This window comes from Ostrinia nubilalis, chromosome W (assembly GCF_963855985.1).
Source record: "Ostrinia nubilalis chromosome W, ilOstNubi1.1, whole genome shotgun sequence".
In the NCBI taxonomy this organism is placed as follows: domain Eukaryota; kingdom Metazoa; phylum Arthropoda; class Insecta; order Lepidoptera; family Crambidae; genus Ostrinia; species Ostrinia nubilalis.
In genome coordinates this window covers 8,532,785-8,554,587 of record NC_087118.1, presented here as the reverse complement: position 1 = coordinate 8,554,587, position 21,803 = coordinate 8,532,785, and the positions used below count along the sequence as shown (strand labels likewise).

The 21,803-nt window shown below is 37.9% G+C and overlaps 1 long non-coding RNA gene across 1 annotated transcript; it reads right to left on the bottom strand.

Annotated features, from left to right (window-relative positions):
• Positions 1-9,017: 9,017 nt before the first annotated feature.
• Positions 9,018-20,366, bottom strand: LOC135086359 (uncharacterized). The gene is made up of 3 exons (XR_010260437.1): positions 20,342-20,366; positions 20,102-20,263; positions 9,018-9,197 (listed from the first exon to the last, which is right to left on the bottom strand). It is a non-coding gene; the product is annotated as an uncharacterized LOC135086359 (long non-coding RNA).
• Positions 20,367-21,803: the final 1,437 nt, after the last annotated feature.

Genomic DNA, 21,803 nt, shown 5'->3' with positions numbered 1-21,803 from the left:
TAAAAATAGAACATATTTTTATCACTTTTGCAATGAAATAGTAACAAATTTATTAGAAAAATCAAATATAATCGCAGATTATGATTGCTTTTGATCAGATAATTGTACGTTTACTTAAAATTAAAAAAAAAGACAAATAAAAGAACAAAAGCCATGCTTCATAACAAGCACAATTAATTTTAATTATTTTAGGCTTATCATTAAGCTTAAAATAATTAAAATTAACTGGATATATTTTTGCGTAAGGTCGACACGCCCTTTCGCGTCCACCGTCCAGTTCACGTCCAAATGATGGATCACTCTAGAACGTAAGCTATTGCTATGATTCCCTGAATGTATGACAGGTAAACCCACATTAAAAAAATCTTATAGCATGCTACCGTTTTTGCCAAAAATAAATCCCACGTGAGCAGGTGCGCGTTTCAAGGTAAGTTTTTAATATATTTAGGTCTAGTTTGGGATTTACCGCAGTCTCTAAGCCTTAACCATGAACCATACAATACGGATAATGATATCGGTGATTGTACTTTATTAAATGACACTTAAAATAAGGTGGATGCGAATTTACTACAATGAAATTTCCACTTTGCGTCAGAAGTGATCGCGGTCTGGTCTAACTGGGTCTAAGATATTAAAATATACAAAACAATGCATGTTGTATATTATTTAAAACGTTATTTACATGACTTATCGAACACAAAGATTTTTTTCAGTACTTAGGCCTTTTCCTGGACGCTAATACACGCTCCAAATGTAGCTTACCCTTTGTGATAGCCAATTTGCGTCCACATTATCACGACAATTTTTTAAATACAGAGTACAGACGTTGTAAATAATATTAAAAAGCAAACTGTGCCTAGAGAGGAGACCATATTGCAAATTGAGCCATACAATTGAAATTTTAAAAAATGAAATAAACTAAAATATAAATGTATGTTTATAATTATTAAGTGTGATACCTAAATATTTTGAATACCAATTAGTAAGATTTTATCTATATTTTTTTATTTCCATGCTGTTATTAATTATTAGTGATTTTGAATGCATTCTTTCTATATTATATTAATATTACAAAGATATTAAAACTTCTAATGGTTTAGAGCAAGTTTAATACTATACTTAAAGACTAAAGGGAGCATAATGACAATTTTTCGTTCAAAATGATTACGAAAAATTGTATATTATTTTTATTCCTCAAATCTACCAACTCACTAAATGGACGAGATCTGGCGTATCGACCCTACTTACCTCATCATTATTCCTAATTAATGTCATTGATGTCAATAGACTATAAAAAATATCCGGAACTTAAAGTTGACCTAAAAGTTTATTATTAGATTTTTTACTTATATTTGGTTGTCAAACGAAATCTTAGTCTGTTATGAAAAAACATTAGTAGATAGTACCTACCTATTGACTAAACTTATCCTTCTACTTTCAACTTGCTATTTAAACGTTAATTTAGTTTTAAACTATTGAAAATAGTAATAAAAGTAATAATTAACGCTTAAATATATTAAAAATATATTTTCAGGGGTTGCTAAGTAAAAAATATTTAAAGACACTCGAAATCCTGACAAAATTTTAAAAACTGCTAATGACGCATATAAAAATATGATTATACGAATGTAATAGCTGGATAACTCCAAATATCCAAACTCTTGACAGTGTGCATAACTAGACAACTGCACATATTATGGATATGTTTAGTACTCAGAGGGGATCATAACTTGATAACTGTTTTTGTCAAATTAAAAACGAAAATCCATAAATGTATAAGTCGAGATATTAACAAATACATGTTCTGACATACATTGATAAATCGAAATATAAATGTTTGTACGAATAATATTAATTGGATATATCGTTATGTCAAATATTTATTGCCTAAATTAGAGATATTTACTTATGAACAAGAGCTGTATTTCAAGTATTTTTGGGTATTTCGAGTTGAGTTTTTTATACCAGAAGGGTATAAGGTAGAGGAAACGATTAAGCTAATAAAAAAAAAAGTGCAGGTCGAGATGTCAAGTTATTCCCGCGCGGTACGGATATATGTTTAGAAATATCTTCAAAACTAGATAACTGACTTAGCTAAGACTTATATGAAAGAAAATGTATTGGCGAAACTACGCGTTTTTACATATTAAAAATAAAAAGCTTGAGTAGTCTTTATTTTATAAAACTAGGTCAGGTACTAGGATATTTCGCGGATCCAGCCCTCAAAAAAGGTTGTGGGCACAGCCACCAAAAATTAGCAAAGTGAGAGTTGGATCACTACATGCCCGGACATACATGCCTATCGATCTTATCAATAGATCATAATTAAAATAAGCAAATTAGGGTTGTGGGCATGCCCACAGTGCCCACAACGGTGGATCCGCGCCTGATATTTAAAAGTATAAAATTAGGTAGGTCTGAATTACTAGTAGTACTATTTAACACAATGGAATAACGATCATTACTTTGATATACATTAAGCACAATAAAAATATTATGTACATATTTGAAAATTAATAATATAGAATGACGTTTACCGCTTCAAAAGTATTTTAATCACCCCAACAGACTAGCTATAAATTTAACAAAATATCAGTTTTATCGGAATTAATTAACTGTCGAATCGAGTCACACGATATCATTCGATGACTTTGCGATTGCAGTACGATGATACGATTATTTTTACGTTGCGGCAATCACTAAAATTCGCTAAAATGACACTAATGACGTTAAAAAAGTGGCACGCTCGTCTTCATACAAATTTTCTGACAAGCTGCATCTATCCATATCTGTGGATTTGGAGCATCAAACAGTGTAAACATATACAATATAGCAATTGCCTAGTGAGTGAAAAACGCAAATAATTCCATCAGTGCCACGGATTGTGACTTGTTGTGTTGGTGTTTGCAAAACAATACAGAAGCTAGCTAAAAATATATGGTCACAACGGAGGATATAAAAAAAATGATTTTATTTAATAAATTTAATTATAACAGAGTTACAATATTACAATAGTGAGACTCGACCGATGCTAGGTACAAGAATGAATCTAAAATATATTAATTAAAATAACACAATGCAGTGATTGACGTCAATGGAGGCACGAGGCGCGATGTCAGCGTTTTCGGTTACTGGCTGTTGCAATCCGTGAATGGGGGCAATGCTGCTTGTGCGATATCCATACATTAGGGCTCCGTAACAAGCTACCCAGCACAAAAAACAAACAACAAACTTCACCAACCCAACAATTATATTCGTCATCTCACACAAGTGCAATCGCGGCGTGCTCGGTATATCTGCCGGGTAATATCGAGAGAACCAAGTTCGAATCCAAGTGAAGCAAAAATTTTTTTTTTTGTTTTTTTTTGTTTTTATTTGCTTACGTTTTTAATTAGTATTCGCCAAAAATGCCTAAAACCAGGAAAGTGTGTGGCGGTTGCTTCAAGCAAATTGAAGACAGGCGCTGATGTGCTGCCTCTGTAAGGAGTACTTCGATTTGCAGTGCGCTGGTATAACAGAGGAACGATTCCACGGTACTCTGGTGGATGAGCGGAGGGCCGCGTGGATATGTGTGACGTGTGTAAGCAAGCAGCCGAAGAGGGACAACTCTGACACGCCAGTCAGGGCCGCCGCGGAAGGCGTCACGATGCGCAGGGTTGCCACCACCTTTAGCCCTGGCAGCCTCGACGCCTCCATGTTGGAGCGGGGCGCGCGGCGGAGCCTTGATAATACTGCGCATCTTGAATCAAGATGGCGTGACGGTCGGACGCTTTTGAATCAGCTCCGCATAAATAAATTCATAACGCAATCAATAACGTCAAATTCAAAACATAAGTGTGCAGTAATTGTTCGAAAGACTTTTTGTGATGCGCGTGTGCAAAAATCAACTATAAACTATAAAGTGTTACTGAAGAATAACTCCTAAAACCCAGTGTCAGTGCGGTAGTTCGTTTGAGTGCAAAAATATTATTAACCGATTGGTGGTCAGTCTCAAAACTATTACAAACAATCATCTTACTACTCATACAACCGTCCCAAACAGTGTCAGTTATTCACTCAATGACGTAATGAGCATACTGGTCTTGTGGCTGTGAGCGCGGTGCGTATCCGCTGTGACCCGAGTTCAAAACCCGATACCCGATGACTTTTTGGGTTGATATTTTTCTGTGAATTTGTTTCTTCGATTTAATAAAATAAATAAATATGCGATGCAAAGCGTGTCAGAAGGTATTAAAAAATACCGACTTGAAATCTTGTTCACATTGCGAGGGCACTTACCATTATTTGTGCTTGGGTATTACGGCCGCCGCTTATGCAAAGGAATTAAAACAGTCAACAAAGGTTGTATGGAAATGTCCGGATTGCAAAGCATCAGAAAAACGGGGTGACAACACTCACACTCCGATAAGAGCACAACAAGCGGAATCCCCCAAATCGGCATCCTCCGGTAATAGTTGCCAGTTGTTGACTAGTAACACGCTGATTGAAGAGCTTAAATCGTACATCGACGAGAAATTGAAGGAAGCAACTACTAAAATCCTATCTGACGTGAGGGCCGCATTGTCATCTGAGATAAAGACTGTGAACGGGAAAATCGAAGAGCTAAAGACAAGCGTGTCTTTCTTAAGCGCTCAGTACGAAGACCTCAACAAGTTGGTGTCCGATAAATCTAAAATCATCGATAATCTACAAAACGAAAACTGCAAACTAACTGTGGAAATTAATGACATTAAAAATAAATTAGCTACCATAGACCTACAATCAAGAGCATGTAATGTAGAAATTCAGTGTATTCCTGAAAACAAGAACGAGGACATATTGACTTTTACAAAACAACTCTCCAAAGTTGTTTCATTCCCACTGGCTGAATCCGATATAATTAACTACTACAGAATACCTAAACTGAACCAGGAATCGACTCGCCCCCGCAGCATTTTGGTTAAGTTCGCAAATCCCAGGATAAAAGACGGAATATTAGCAGCGGTCAAAAAGTTCAACAAGTCTCGTGGGACAGATAGACTGAATACTGCGCATATCGGAATACCTGGAAAAAAGCAACCATTCTATGTAACAGAGCATCTTTCGCCTGAAAATAAGAAACTGCACGCGGCAACCAGGAAGTTTGCCAAGGAAAATAAGTACGAATTTGTGTGGGTTCGCAGCGGACGCATATTTATGCGTAAAGACTCTATATCAAAAATCCACCGTATAACGAGTGACGTTGTGTTGAACTCTCTTTTATAAGTTCATTTTAGATACTTCTTTCTTTGTTTTTGTTAATTTAGGCTGAAGCTTTAATTGTAATTTTCAATATTAAGATCTACTATCAAAATGTAAGAGGCCTTAGAACCAAAGTTGAGGAGTTGTATGCCGCTGTGCTGCACTGTAATTACGATGTTATTGTTTTGTCTGAAACTTGGTTGAATTGTACTGTCTTTGATTATGAATTGTTGGATCAGCGATACAACGTATTTAGACGTGACAGATCTACAACTGCTTCTAAAAAACGAGAGGGTGGCGGCGTGATGATTGCTGTCCTGAGGCAGCATGAGGTAATCCGTAACTTAATATGGGAGACTGAATGTGAGGACTTGTGGTTGTCGTTGAGGGTTGATGGAAACTTTAAGGTTCACGTCTGCGGTGTGTACATCCCCCCTCCAGTAAGACTTGATGAAATTGATGTATTTCTTACAAACACTACTGATATAATTCAAAATAAAATAAATGCCTCTTCGAATGTCATAATAATAGGGGACTTCAATCTTCCTAATATTAATTGGCTCCACGATTCCGAACCAGGCTACTCTTCGGCTGGGTCGTCACTTAGCACTACAGAAGGAAGTTTTGTGGACGCGCTATCTTTTAACGACTTACGTCAGTGTAATTACATCCAAAACGAAAATGGAAAAATTCTAGATCTGGTACTCTTCAATAATCCCGCATTAATATCCGTGTGCAGGGCTGAACCTGCTATAGTTCCAATAGATCCCCACCATCCCGGTATCATTATTCGGTTGGGAAGGCCCACCAGGGCTTTTGTTAGGCCCAAAATGGTTAAAAGTCTCAACTTCCACATGTCCAATTACGATGAAATAAACAAAGATCTATGTAGGGTTGATTGGAGTCCCGTTTTGTTCGCTGAAAACATTGAAACTGCCGTAGATCTATTCTATGGCTTAACAATGCCCATTATAGAAAAACACACACCTTTGCGTGCAAAAAGTAACACGAAATACCCAGTATGGTTCAGTGTTCCGCTAATAAAAGCACTCAAGGAAAAGAAGAAGTACCATAAGAGATTCAAGAAATATGGCAACCCCTTGGACAAACTGACATTCTCACTCCTACGTAAACGCTGCGACGCAATGATAAAGTATTGTTACAATACTTTTAAAAAACGGGCCGACGAACATATGAGATCTTGTCCTAAATACTTTTGGAGATATGTGAAGGAGAGGAAATCTAATTGCACTTCCATTCCAAATGAGATGCGCCTCGATGAAGTTGTGGCAAAAGGTGGACAAGGAGTGGCAGATCTTTTCTCTCACTACTTTCAATCTGTGTATGGAACCATAACAAAACACAACAATTTACCCACTCATCCCATCATTGCTGATCAAGAGCTGAAGAATAATTGCCCTCTCCTTCTTAGTAAATGCATCATAACTGAGGACGAGGTTCTGAAGTCTCTGCAGAATTTAGACTGCAATAAGGGCCCTGGGCCAGATCTTCTACCTCCAATTTTCCTCAAAAATTGTGCAGACAACCTATGCAAGCCTCTAACAAGACTCTTTCAACAGTCCTTAGAGACTGGGGTTTTTCCAAGTAAATGGAAGCTAGCCCACCTTACTCCCATTCACAAGTCTGGAGACCAGAATAGTGTCAGAAATTACCGTCCCATTTCTATACTCTCCATAAGCGGTAAAATTTTGGAATCAATAGTGTACAAACAGATATTGCCTCACGTCCAGAGACAGATAAATCCCAATCAACATGGATTTCTCCCACGTAAATCAACTTCCACCAACTTGGTCGAATATATTACCGATGTTTCGCAGGCTCTTGACAATCAGGAGGAAGTGCATGCGATATACACAGACTTTCAGAAGGCGTTTGATCTAGTTAACCACGATCTATTACTTACGAAACTCGCCAATATGGGTATACATGGCTCCTTGTTGCGTTGGTGTGAGTCGTACTTATTAAATCGATCACAGCTGGTGGCTTTTCTTGGTTTTTCGTCGAAGGCTTCACCTGTACCGTCGGGGGTGCCCCAGGGTTCTCACTTGGGGCCACTTTTCTTCTTAATTTTCATCAACGACCTCTGTACTCGAATACAGAGCAATTTTAAAATGTTTGCAGACGATCTTAAACTGTACCGAATAATCTCGGATCAACATGACGTTACTATATTGCAAAACGATATAAATGTCATAATGGATTGGTGCGAAGCTAACGACATGCGTCTTAACCCTACCAAATGTTTCTTTTTAAGACTTACTAGAAGAAAAATACCGAAAATCGCGTCATACACAATTGGAAGTGTTCAACTAGAAGAGGTTTCGGTTATTCGAGATTTAGGTGTTATGGTTGATAGCTCGCTTAGTTTTCGAAATCATTTAGATCATATAATCGCCAAATCGTCTCGACTCTCTGGATTTGTCAATCGTCAGATGAAGTTGTTCAACCAGCCTTCTCTGACGATTAAGATATTCGTCGCCCTGATACGAGGTATTCTTGAATATTGCAGTGTTGTCTGGAGCCCCTGTTATCAAGTCCATATTGATCGATTGGAAAGAGTTCAAAGACGTTTTCTATACCACCTTGCGTATTCTGACAACAAATGCCGTAATTTAACGTCCTACACTCAACGCCTTTCGCACTATAAATTGGAGCCACTGTACATTCGACGTAAGAAGTCTGACGTAGTTTTTGCCTGCAAGTTGCTTCGTGGATCTTTGGAGTCTTCTTGCACCCTCGAGCGACTGTCACTCTCCGTCCCACGCCCAAGCAGCCGCCTACTGAATCGGAAAACTTTCGAAAATCCTCTATGCAAAACCAATCTCGGTCAGTTTTCACCACTCTATCGCATTGCGTCGGGCTGTAATTCTGTTCGCACCGAAGTTGATATTTTTCACGGTTCTATCGCCTCTATCAAAAACAACCTAAGTAAATTTTATTGCTGCTCTAATGTTAAATGAAACTTAAAGTACATAGGCTAATAACTTTAACATTTTCTGTTTACACAATATTATTGTATGCATGCGGTGTTTGCATCTAGGAGGTTTTACATTATTAATGCCAACTAAGTTGTTTATTTTATGTATGTAACTTTGTAAAACCAGTTTTGCAGACCTAATAAAAAAAAAAAAAAAAAAAAAAAAAAAAAAAAAATATATGACGCTGGAGGTGTCCGATGTACAGGCCCTCTTCATGTAGATTCGGCAACTTCGCGAAGAGATGCACGACGAATTTAGATGTTTGAGAGCGCAGATTGACACGATGAAGCCGGAGATATCTGAGCTGACCGACAGAGTCGTGAAGATCGAACTGAGGGCGGACACTGTCGACGGGCGCCTGGTGGACATCGAGCAGAGGCTGGACGCTGCAGATCGGCAACAGGCGCAGGCCGGCTCGGGGCCAGGGTCGGAAACCGTCCAGCGGATGGAGAGGACCATAGCTGAGCTCAAACTGGAGCTCAACGAGCGGGACCAGGAGGCACTAATCTCTGACCTCGAAATCGGTCACCTCCCGGAGGAGAAGGGGGAAACCGTCCTCCACAGTGTCCTCGCGCTCGCCAGCTGCTTAGGCGTGTCCATGGAGGGGCGCGACGTGGTGTTCGCGGAGCGAGTGGGCGCGCCGCCGGGCGAGTCGGGCGGCGCCAGGCCGCGCCGCGTCGTGGTCCGCCTGGCGCGCCGCCAGCTGCTCGACGAGCTGCTGCAGGCGGCGCGCGTGCGGCGTGGCGTCGCGGCGGAGGGCAGGCGTCGGGTCTTCGTGAATGAGCATCTGACGCGCTCCAACCGTCAGCTCTTCCACAGGGTGCGCGAGGAGTGCCGTCGCCTCCAGTGGAAGTACTCCTGGACGAGGAGGGGACGCATCTTCGCGCGCAGAGGTGACGGTTCCCAGGTCTTTCAGCTGCGTTCGATGGACGACATTGGTAGGGTGTTCGGCCTCGCAGCACAATGACTAGCGGCTCTCTGCAATGTACACATAATATCAATTAATTTTTGTCAATTTTTTTATAAAGTATATCAAATTCCTGTATATCTGCTCACCTGTGTAATGAAGTGGATTTGTTTGTCAGGTAGTCAGAGCATTAACTCAATTGAACACAGCTGTTGGTTCTATATTAACTGTATAATTTTGTTATTATTATTGCTGCCATTACATTGCTATCAATACATTGACATTGACTCTATTTTATTAGTTTACAATTATTATTACATTATGATCTTATCAATTTCTCACAAATCGAATTTATTACAATTTATTAATATGAATGCACTAATGATGATATCCTTTGACATGTTTAATAATCATTGCACCTCTAATATTATCTGGTTTTTATATAACTCGCATTTCTCACAGGCCTGGGGTTAGATAATTTATTGGTGGGTTTTTTTAATGCTGGGTCTTTGAGCACTAAGCATGAGGAGCTAATTGTGGCGGTGGATGACTTGTCTCCTGACATAATAGCCATTAATGAGACATGGCTGAGGACTGGCGAGGAGGACAGGGCACCTAAACTGGCCGGCTATAGACTGAGGCATGTCCCTAGACCAGATCACATAAGGGGTGGCCGGGGAGGTGGTGTAGGGTTCTACATACGGAAAAGTCTAAATGTAAAGGTGTGTACCCATCCTTGCTCTGCAATATTGGTGGAGCAGATGTGGATCTCTGTGCGTCTACTGAGTAAGGTTATAGTCACCGGCACGGCCTATAGACCTCCTTGGCTTGATCCTGACGGGTTCCTTGAGGCACTGACAGAATCTGTTGCTTGTTTCGCTGGGGCGGACGGGCTTATAATTATGGGAGACTTCAACATTAACCTGCTTAATACTACTAGTGGCAGGAGTAGAGATCTCGAGCAGTGTATATGTCGCAGTCGGATTGTATAATCCGCCGTTTTACATTACCACTAGGCATTTTACATTACAGCTCTGTTTTGTAATACGGCGGTTCAACGTTTAGGCGGATTGTCATTGCGATACGTTCTTCAATACGGCGGCCCACGTTTAGCCGCATCGTTCTACTATTTAGATTGTAGGGTGACCATACTTAGAAAATAAAATAATGTTTAATGAAAATAAAATTTAACAAGACAGATTTCTTCTAATTAAGTAAGAAGTAATTAAGTAAGAATTTTATTATCTTCGTTACTGTAAGTAATAGTAAATAATATACTTTTTGCAGCAATAATATTGAGTAGGATTCCGCCGAACACCAGAATCCATAGCCACTTTAGCGGTTTTGATGTGAGCTATAACCTCCAAAACTCGGTCCCTTGTCGACGGTTTTTTGACTGTTCCACATTGTGAAGAATAGAAATTCTACAATTGCAAGTTAAAATTGTTCTTAAACTCACTGCCGACACACATATTTATAACGTTTTCTTTATTAGATTCAGAAATAACTCCGTAATTTAGCAACACATTTTCTGCATCTGATGCCATTGTTGTTGTTGTTGTCAGGCAGCGCCACGGTATTGAAAATGGGAACTAAAAATTGTCAAAGCGGCGGGTAATGACACGCTGTTTTACATTGCGGCTAGCCGTATTGAAGAACGTTTGGCGCCGAATACATTCCGGCGGATTTTCATTCAGCCGTATTCAATCCGCCTAAACGTTGAACCGCCGTATTACAAAACAGAGCTGTAATGTAAAATGCCTAGTGGTAATGTAAAACGGCGGATTATACAATCCGACTGCGACATATACGCGGCCTGAGCCTCAATCAGTTGATAACTGAGCCAACTCATTTTACAGATCACAGCAGCACACTAATTGACTTAATCTGTACGGACTTGCGGGCACACCGGGTTGTTGTGAGACACTCCCCAGACCTGGGTAGTCACGCATTAGGGTAGACCGGGTACAATAGTACCACGGGTCAATAGTACCATCGGCGATATTTCTTCATACAAGCGACGTTAGATTGTGTGCATAGCGTCAGAATATGCGCTTTTTGTGTTTCCATCCGCTCACCAGTCGGCGGCGCTTGCGCTGAAAAACGAAGGTGTACAGGAAGGATTTTTGTTTTTTGCCCAGCCGCAGTAAGTTTTTATGTCAAATATATGAGCCCATAAGTTGCCTAATATGCTATTTGTTACCAAAGTATTGTTGTCAATAGTTTATCCAGGCTCTAAACTTTGTATCGACAGCGAATTATTGGCATTCACTGTGAAAATGACTGAATTTTAGGTGAAGTTCTCTTGACTACCTACTTGGAACAAATGTACCAGTCTCCATGGGGTCAATTGTAGCGGTACTATCAACCCCGTGGTACAATTAACCCCCGGAACCTTATTTTATACTTAATATTTTAAATTGGTTTTAAGGTACCTATACTTATAATAAAATAAGTTATTATAAAACATTCACGTGGTTATTTTACATTTTTACAATTATATTTTTATAATTATAGGCATACCTACCTACTGAAAAAATAGTTAATGTGTTTTATTAAATAAGTAGGTAGATGTCGATAAAAAGGTGATATAAGTACCTAAATGCCTACTTAAAATATTTTAATATAGGTTTCTAAAACCCTTCTGAATATGTACATTTTAGCTTAATTCAGTAAGTAACTAAGTATTTGAACGTTTTGTTTTAGATGCCTCGACGTAGAGTCAAAAGTACGGATCACGGATCAACGGATCTATTCCTTTATGAACAGGCTTATGAAAAAATTTTAAAAGGGCGAAGCATTAGTAGATATAAATAAATCAGGGTCAATTGTACCAGGGGTCAATTGTACCCTCATACAAAAAAAGATTTTTAAGTTTTGATTATTCTATCATTGTTATTATGCTTATTGTTGTTTCAGGAGCAATATCCGAGCCAAATAAATGGCATATTGTGTAGAAACAGTTAGCTTTTTCGTTTTTATGGAAGAAAAGTTATTGTTTTGTTTTTAAACTTTAGTGTTGATTTTTCATACTTGTTCCTAAATATTTTCGATCTCAATTAATAAAGAATGATGATTGTAGGAGATTAAGAGTACAGAATACCAATAAAGGTGATGATTAGATAAACATAACGACTTTTATAGCCTCATATATTATTGGTACAATTGACCCGTTGTAGGGGTCAATTGTAACATGAGACATCGTACAGTTCAAACTCGTTTTTCATTAAGTATTCGAAAGAATAGTTCAACTCTGCATGCTTAAATTTGTAGCTTAGGAGTCTAGTTTTTACAGCATACTAACAGAATAAGTTATATTTCATTAGATTTCTCAATATTGAACAATTTCCAAAAAATGGTACTATTGTCCCCGGTCTAACCCTACTTCTGGCCGAGTTCAAAATGAAAAAGGAGAAAGCGAGGCCTCTTTGGGTCACCTATAGGCCTTACAAGGATATTGTATTGGAGCACCTTGAGCGAGACCTCAGTTTGATTGATTGGAGCAACCTCTTACGTCTAAGTAATGTAAATGAGCTTGTAACATCTTTTACCGCAAAACATCACAGTCAAACGACACAACAATTATGTTAATAGGGAAAGAGGAGTTAGAATAATTTTATAGTTCAGTTTTGCGCGCGACGGCGTACGGAGCGCACGCATTTGTTATTGTCGCGAACTCGTAGTCAGCTAACGCGAAGTTTTTTCAACTACCCTCAATAAAATATTACGATGGAAGAAAACGACGATGAAAATAATAAAAGTGACTCTGAAATTATCAATGAATGTGAAGCGGAAATGGACGGCATGTTGCAGTGCGACAGTTCTGGAATAGAATTTGAAAATATAACAAGAAATGTTGAGAAGAGCGGCCGTGAAGAAAGTGAGGAAAACAGTGAAGAAGGTTTTAATACCGTTACTAGAAGGAGACCGAAGCGGCTTTTACGCACTAGTTCTATAATACAACAAAATAGCACGAACAGCAACAACAATAACAATACTGAAGAAACACAGGAGATGGAAAATAGCTTTCAAGTATGCATTACTTCTCTCACAACTCTGCCCAAACAATTCGCTATGGCAAAACTGTTAAAACAAGAAAACATAACCAACATACAACGAATCAAATTTAAGAGCCCAAACAAAGTGCTCGTCCACTTTAACACAAAAGAACATGCTGAAAAGTTACTTTCTTGTCCTAAAATGACCGATTTAGGATATAGATGCCAACTGACTTCCGAAAACAATATCTCATATGGAGTTATTAAAGGAGTGGACCTCGATATAAATATTGACGAAATAAAAGAATCGTTAGAAAGCCCTCATGAGATAATATCCATTTTAAGACTGAAACGCCTAAACCTTGATGGAAAATGGGTAGACAGCGAATCAATACGTGTCGGTTTCAAGAGTTCTACCTTGCCCTCGTATGTACATGCATATGGGTGCAGGCTTAAGGTGGAAACTTATGAATTCCCCGTCACTCAGTGCTCCATATGCTGGAAATTTGGTCATACAGCTAAATTCTGCCCGTCAAAAAAAGTACTATGTCCAAAATGCGGTAACAACCATGAAAATTGTGAAACTATCAATTACAGATGTTTAAATTGCAAAGGACCTCATATGTCATTAGACAAAAATTGCCCTATATTTTTGAAAGAAAAAATTATAAGAAAGATAATGCGGGAACAACATATGACATAAAGAAAAGCTCTTCATTTCTACCTTCATGACCAAGCTGAAGAAAAAAGAACGACAGTTGTCTCAAACATAAATTCAAACCTTACTACTGAAATGAATAAAAGCAAGACGTACAGCAGCGTACTAGCAACGCAAGTAGATATACATGAAGATTATATGTCTCAATCGAATAGTACACAAGAATTTGAAGAAGATACTGAAACATTAAATCCAAGCAATGAACCAGAAAAATCTAAAAAGAAACATAAGAAGAAAAAGAATCAGGAAGAACAAATTCCATCATTAATTTTGCCTAACAGAACAACGGATCAGAACAAACAAGAGAACGTGAAAAAGACTAAACAAGAGACTATTTTAAAGTTTGAGTTTAAAAAGTTTATCTTGAAACTAAAAGATATATTTATTAGCGACTGTAGTATGGAAGAAAAAATAAGCTCGTTTGTGAAAGTAGTTATAGAAGAAATCAAGATATATTTAATTAATCTAGTTAGTAAGGGAGAGGCATTAGATTTATTATTTAAACATTTAAATTATGGATAAAAGACCTAGGGCTCCTATGATTAATATACTACAATGGAACTCTCAATCTATTAGACCTAAATTAGTTAGTTTTGGTGCACTTTTAAGGCAAGAAAAAATCCATGTGGCTATCCTAAGCGAGACCTGGCTGGAGGCTGAATCATCTGTCCATCTTAGTGAGTACAACTTTCATAGAAACGATAGGGATGACGGATATGGTGGCGTAACTATTATAACTCATCGAACTATCCAGGTTCAGGTATGTCCTACTACTTTAAATAATTCGGGTATTGAAATAATTAAAATAAAATTACTAAATTGTAGCGATCTAGAATACATAGTTTCAGTGTATTGTCCGTCGTCGATTAGAACCTCTCAATCTGACTGGGATGAGTTATTTATGTTATGCCCAAGAAAATCCTTAATAGCTGGAGATTTTAACGCGCATCATCTAAACTGGTCATACAGGACAGAGACGAGAGGGATACAGTTATCAGATTCGGCTCTCGAAAATGGTTTTAGTTACCTTAATAACGGTCAGCATACACGTATTAAATTAGTTAGGGGTATCATGCAAAATAGTTCGCCGGATATTACATTTGCATCATCAGATATTGCTATAAATTTTGAATGGCAGGTCACTCGAGAAAACTTGGGTAGTGACCACTTGATTATAAAATTAACTATGAACTACCATGGTAATATACAATCAGTAAAACGGCGTAACTATAAGAAAGGTGACTGGACATTGTATAGAGATTGTTTAGAGGGATTGTTTTGTACAGCTAACATTCAAGCAGATAATATACAATCTGAATATGATAAATTTCAAGATCACCTCATGAAAGCAGCTGGCAAAAGCATCCCCTATACAAAAATCAGCAGTAATCCAGAATCAAAATTCAAACCTCAACCTTACTGGAATCCCTCTTTGTCTCATGTTGTAGCGCAGCGTAGATTATGTTTAAAACAGTTTAGACGTAACCCAACTCCTGAAAACCTAAAAAAACTGGAAGATAAAGTTAACGAAGCTCGACTTTTAATAGGGCAGGCTAAAGCTCAAAGTTGGCGTCATTTTTGTAGCAAAATTGATGAGTCAACTTCTGTTAAAGAGGTCTGGCAACATATTATGAGATGGGTAAAAGGTCTTAAAAACTCAACATTCTACGCGCCAGATGAAAAAAGAAATGAACTCCTGACAGATCTAACTCCTGATTCTGCATCTTATCCAGCGCCACATTTCAATTCTAGAAATGAACTTTTAGAGTCAGATTTCACTTTGCAAGAGTTGATTCACTGTTTAAAAAGAAAGGATACAGCACCTGGTGAGGACAACATCTCTCATTCTATGATTTATAACTTGCCTGAGGAAGAAAAAATTATTTCTTCTCATTTTATATAATGCCATTTTTAAATTTAGTTATGTGCCTACCCAATGGCGAAATATCTTAATTGTTCCAATACCTAAAGCAGGTGGTGATCCTAACTCTATTCCTAAGCTGAGACCCATATCACTCATGTCTTGTTTATGCAAAATCTTTCACTCTATGGTTGCTAAGAGATTGGAGTGGATTGTAGAGAAAAATAAAATTCTTCCACTTTATTCTACCGGATTTAGGCGGGATCAATCATGTTTGGATTGTTTGGTGCGTGTAATCACATACGTTCAACTTAATTTTACACATAATATCCCAACTGTGGCATGTTTCCTGGATATCGAAAATGCATATAATAATGTAGCTATATCACAAGCAATTACCTTGTTAGATGAACTAAAAATAGGGAAGAAATATGTGTTTATCTTTGGTCTTTCCTAAATGAAAGACATCTTAAAATTAAAAACCAAAAAGGAGATAACGATTTAATAAGATGGACTGATAAAGGCTTAGCGCAAGGAGACCCGATATCTCCACTAATTTTTAATATCATTACATCTAAACTAGCTCAAAATATTGAAAATATATTCATATGTCAATATGCTGACGATTTTATTTTTTACATTGGTCACAAAAATATTAAAACCAGTGAAAGATATTTGCAAATAGCTCTATGTGAAATGGTTAGTCAGTTGGAAACTCTAGGATTAGATTTATCTGCTATTAAATCAAAATATTGCATATTTAGTAGAGGCAGAAAAAGTCAAGAATTAGATCTTAAAATAAACGGACAATCGTTATCATCTACACAATGCATAAAATATTTGGGAATGTGGCTAGATAGGTCCTTACTTTGGACGAAACATATAAATGAAATAGTTGAAAAAGTATCTAAATTTTTAAACGTATTGAAAATATTGGCTGGAGCTAGTTGGGGAATTCACCCTAAACATTTGAGAAGACTTTATATAGCGCTACTTAGAAGCCGACTGGATTTCGGTTGCTTTTTGTATGATAACAGTGCAAAAACTCACATAACTAAGATGGACAGAATTCAGAATCAAGCCTTACGAATTATTGGTGGCTTTATTAAAAGTTCTCCAATACATGTCATGGAAACAGAGCTTTGTATTCCTCCACTTTTTGTTAGGAGGAGGTATTTGGCCTATAAATATTGTTTGAAAGCAAAAACTTATGAAGTGACTACTGGCTTACTTGATCAATTAGACAATGCTACTCAGAATAGGTATTGGGAGAAGAAAAATAATCCTTTGCTCAGTACTATTTATAGAGAAACCAAAAACTACGAAGTTGGTTCTACGTATCCGTTGGAAATGTATTCTCTCAATACATGGGTCACTCAAATTGATACTTTGAATATTATTAGGCTAAATCTAGATTGTATTAAAAAATCGAAAAAATCTTTTGAACCGAATGCTTTGAAAAATGAAATCATTAAAGAACTTTGGGAAAAGTATGACGCAAGTTGGACTAAAATCTTCACAGACGGCTCGAAAGATAAGCGAGGGATAGGTGCAGCGTACTGTAATGTGGATTATTAGGAGGGACGTGGGAAGATTTAAAATACCTACAGATGTATCTATAATGTCTACCGAGTTGGTTGCGATTTTTAATGCACTCGATTATTCCAAAAAGCATAACTTCACAAAAACTTTAATTTTCACTGACAGTAAGAGCGCCTTGCAACATATTGCTCGATGCGCCTCTGGATTGAGAGGTGTACCGATAGCATATAAAATCCTGGAACTAATTCACGAGAGCAGTAAAAATGGCAACCACTTGTACCTACAATGGATCCCTTCGCATATAGGGCTGCAAGGTAACGAGGAGGCAGACCGACTGGCTAAACTGGCAATAATAGATGGCACTCAATTTGAAATTGTAAACAAAGGTAAACTGGTCGAGAATGCTTTAGTGCATTAAGTTCGCCTTATGTACAAATTTATTTTGGCATTAAAGTTTAAATAAATAAATAAATAAATAAAATTAAACCATATTCGGAATTATTGGGAAAATTTAAAAATAAAGTTTACAATATTTGGAAAGAGCATTATAATGAAATCTCTTTAGAAAAAGGCATTTGGTACAAAACTATGTCGTGTGAACCTCCTCGCTTACCGTGGTTTTCAAATGTTAATTTAAGCCGAAAGTATATTGTTTTATTACATAGACTTCGTTCTGGTCACATTCCGTCTAACAAGTTCGCTTACTTAATGAAAAAATCCAACTCTCCAAACTGTGATAGGTGTTGTGATAAAACGGATGATGTACAGCACTTGTTGACGGAATGTGTCAAGAACCAAAGAGAGCGGCTGTCATTGGTGAGTCAACTAAATCTTAAAACACTCGATGTAGGAGTATTTCAAAGCATTTTAGCCAACCCTTTATCAGATGCTGCTAAACTTATTTGCGACATGGTTTCCGTGATTCTCCAGTGACAGCTACTCGTTCTTTTTATTGTTGTTATTTTTAATTTTTTGGTTATTTAGTTTACGATTAGGTTATGATGGGACTGACATACTATGTAAAAGTCCCTAAATTAATAAATAGAAAAAAAAAATCTTTTACCGGTTGTGTCATTGGTATGATGGATCTCCATGCCCCTGTGAGGTCGCGCAAATTCAGACACCCACCACATCCATGGATAACAGACACTATCAAAAAGATGATTCGTGTTAGAGATGCTTATAGCAAGTGATACAGGGAGTTGAAAACTGCTAGCCTCAGGGACAGTTACAAAACAATGAGACATCTGGTTCTGGGGGCCATTGAACGCGAGAAGTCTAGTTTCTTCAATGCACATGTCAACAATAACCTAAGTAACCCAAAAAAACTTTGGAGGAACTTGAAACGCACGGTACTGCCAGATAATGGGAACCTACCTGATATTCCCTCTATGTTTAACAATCCTGATCTTATCAATGCACATTTTCAAAAAGTGCCAGGTGAGGATAAAGTATCAATTTCTCAACTGACCTACTTTGGTTTCACAGGCATAACAATGCAGCTACTTTTTCTCTACACACAGTCAGTGAGGAGATGGTTCTTAAGACCATCAGAGGATTGAAGTCGAATGCCCGGGGGCATGATGGCCTATCTTTGGACATGCTCCGGCTAACCTTACCCTACTCCCTTAAAGCCATAACTGCGATGGTCAACCAGTCTATACTAGACAGCACATTCCCTGAGAATTGGAAAATATCGATTGTGAGACCTATTCCTAAAACAAGGCATCCTTACTCGGTGGAGGAACTACGGCCTATTAGCATCCTGCTATGCCTTTCTAAAATTCTTGAGAGGATAGTGTGCGACCAAGTCACTCGATACCTTGAGGACTGTGATATACTTCCACAATGTCAGTCTGGGTTTCGGAAGGGTTATGGAACGGCCACTGCACTGGCAGACGTGGTTGACAACATACTGGCTGGACAGGACCGTGGCATGGTTACAATTTTGACATTGCTTGATTTCTCTCGGGCATTTGACTCAATCAATACATCTCTTCTCTCATCCAAACTAAAATACTATGGTTTCGATAGCAGATCCGTTAAATGGTTTCATAGCTATTTATTTGACTCAGCGTAGTCAATATGTTGAGCTGAAACAGACTGATGGCACTCTATTGCGCTCGCAGCTGAGTACAGTCTCTCGTGGTGTGCCCCAAGGTTCTATTTTGGGCCCAATTCTGTACATTTTGTACAGTGCTGACATCGTACATAGCATAAAGAATTGTCAATATCACTTATATGCTGATGACTTGCAACTGTATCTGCCGTTTGCCCCTGCCGACCAAGTGAATGCTGTCAATAAAATTAACCAAGATCTAAATAAATACTTGGTGCTTACTGAATTGTCTAACTCTTAATCCTAAAAAATCCCAATTCATTGTAATGGGTACTCCCAAGAACATTGCCAGATTTGATGATACTACTTTAAATATTGTGGGTCAGCCTATTGTTAGAGTTGATAAAGTAAAAAATCTGGGATTGGCCATGGATTGCCATTTGAAATTTGAAAACCACATCATTGATTGTGCTAGAAGTAGTTTTTACCGTTTGAAACTTCTATACAAACTAAGACCATATTTAAGTGAGAAGATTCGAATTGCTCTTTGCGAATCACTGGTTCTCAGCAAGTTTAACTATTGCGATACTGTTTATGGTCCATTTATTTTGACAAAATCAGCTAAACTTATTCAAAGAGTGCAAAATGCCTGCGCTAGGTTTTGTTTCACGATTCCACCTCGTACACATGTTACGCCATTCCTCAATGCTGGAGACATGTTGAAGATGGATGCGCGTAGGAAGCTTCATCTCGCTACTATGATGTTTGGTATTCTGAGTAAGGCCAAGCCAAAGTACCTTTTCTCGAAGCTGGAGTGGGCACGTGAGCTGAGCCGATATCCCAGAAGAGAATGTACCCATGTCTTTAACACTCCCAAACATCATACTGCGGCTTTTAGAGGCTCCTTCAGGTTTGCTGCTTCTAAATGTTGGAATGACCTGCCTCCTCCTTTGCGTGCCCTACAAGTAAAAACCACCTTTAGAAATAAACTTAAAAAACACCTATTTATTTCACAAAAGGTCATTGAAAAATCCTACCTTAAATGTACGCACGGCATGCCTGGAGGCGGGTCCACTTCCACCACTAGCCACATCTGAATTTCTCCAACTCCTAGTGTGCGGTCCTCAATTATTTAGCACCGTTAGTTTTGGACATGGTTTTTATTTTATTTTATTTCTTTTGCTATTGTTTGTATGTGGGTACTCGGTGTATTCTTTTTTGATCTGAAATTGTAACTTTATTGTAGGTTATCCTTTGCTCATGTTAAATGTTAATGTTATTGATGGTAATTTCTTATTAATTTCCCTTATTTTAATTGTATAATGCATGATTACATAAATGATTGTTGATTGATTTACGATGCGGGATGTTAGGCACTCACCTTCTGTTCGTTCGTTCGTTCGTTTCAATCTTTTTTCTGGCATTGACATTGCATAACTAACTTGTGACTTTATGGTTATGGCCACATGTAAATAATGGTGTTTTTTCATTTAACTATTGTAATTTGTATTTTTTTTCTTATTTTAATTCTTATTTTAATTTGCATTATATTGAAATGTATTTTAATTTTTAATTTAATTAGGTAATCATTAATTTTTAATTTGAATGTTTAAAAGTCAATAATTTTAATTTTAAATAAATGTTTTGGTTATGTAAATAAATAATTAAAATCTAATTTTAATAGAATTGAATTTCAATGTAGATTTAATTGTTATGGTGTTTTTTGTTTGTTTACTCTTGTATGATTGCCCTGTTTTTCTTCTTCTTTTCCTATACATTGCGCCCCCCTGCTGACAACAGAGGGCCCCCGCTGAAAATCAGTTTCGAGACAAGCCCTGGCGCGGTCTTGATGTATGCTGAGCGGGTGCCTTTTTGTCCGAGGAGCACAAGCAGCTATCTGTACATTAATTTGTGTATCTCCTTCATTGTGTATCTATGTTTTTCCTGCTTGTATGTCTTTCTTTCAAATAAAAAAATATTCTATTCTATTCTATTCTATTTACCAAAGCGCGAATTGTTGTGAAAATTACAAAATTATGTACTCGCGACAGGGACAGACTCCCTGGGCCCATAACCTGATGGGTTAGGGTAAAAAAAAACAAAGATTGCAGAGAAAACAGTAGATATTTATTATGTACGACAGAGATGATACCGCATAGGCACAATCAGACATTGAGAGAGAAAAAAAAATCTGAAGTCACAATGACATAGGCAGTATCAGATTAGACTTTGACGTTACTGGATAATAGACTACTCAATGTGTCGTTTCGTTTTACATTCCAACAGAATATCTGTCTGGATCAGATGTCAGCAGAAGGTCAAGGCAATTGGCTGTGTGTGTCGACGTCCGGGACCCTGGTCGAACAGTCTATCAGTTGGGAGAGATCTAGTGTCAGAGCAAGTTTACGTGCCTCTCTCCCGGCATGGTCGGTCACCTGGTATGGAAAGAGCCATTCCTGATGGCGTGCATTCAAGTCTCCCAAACTGACCAACTGCGCA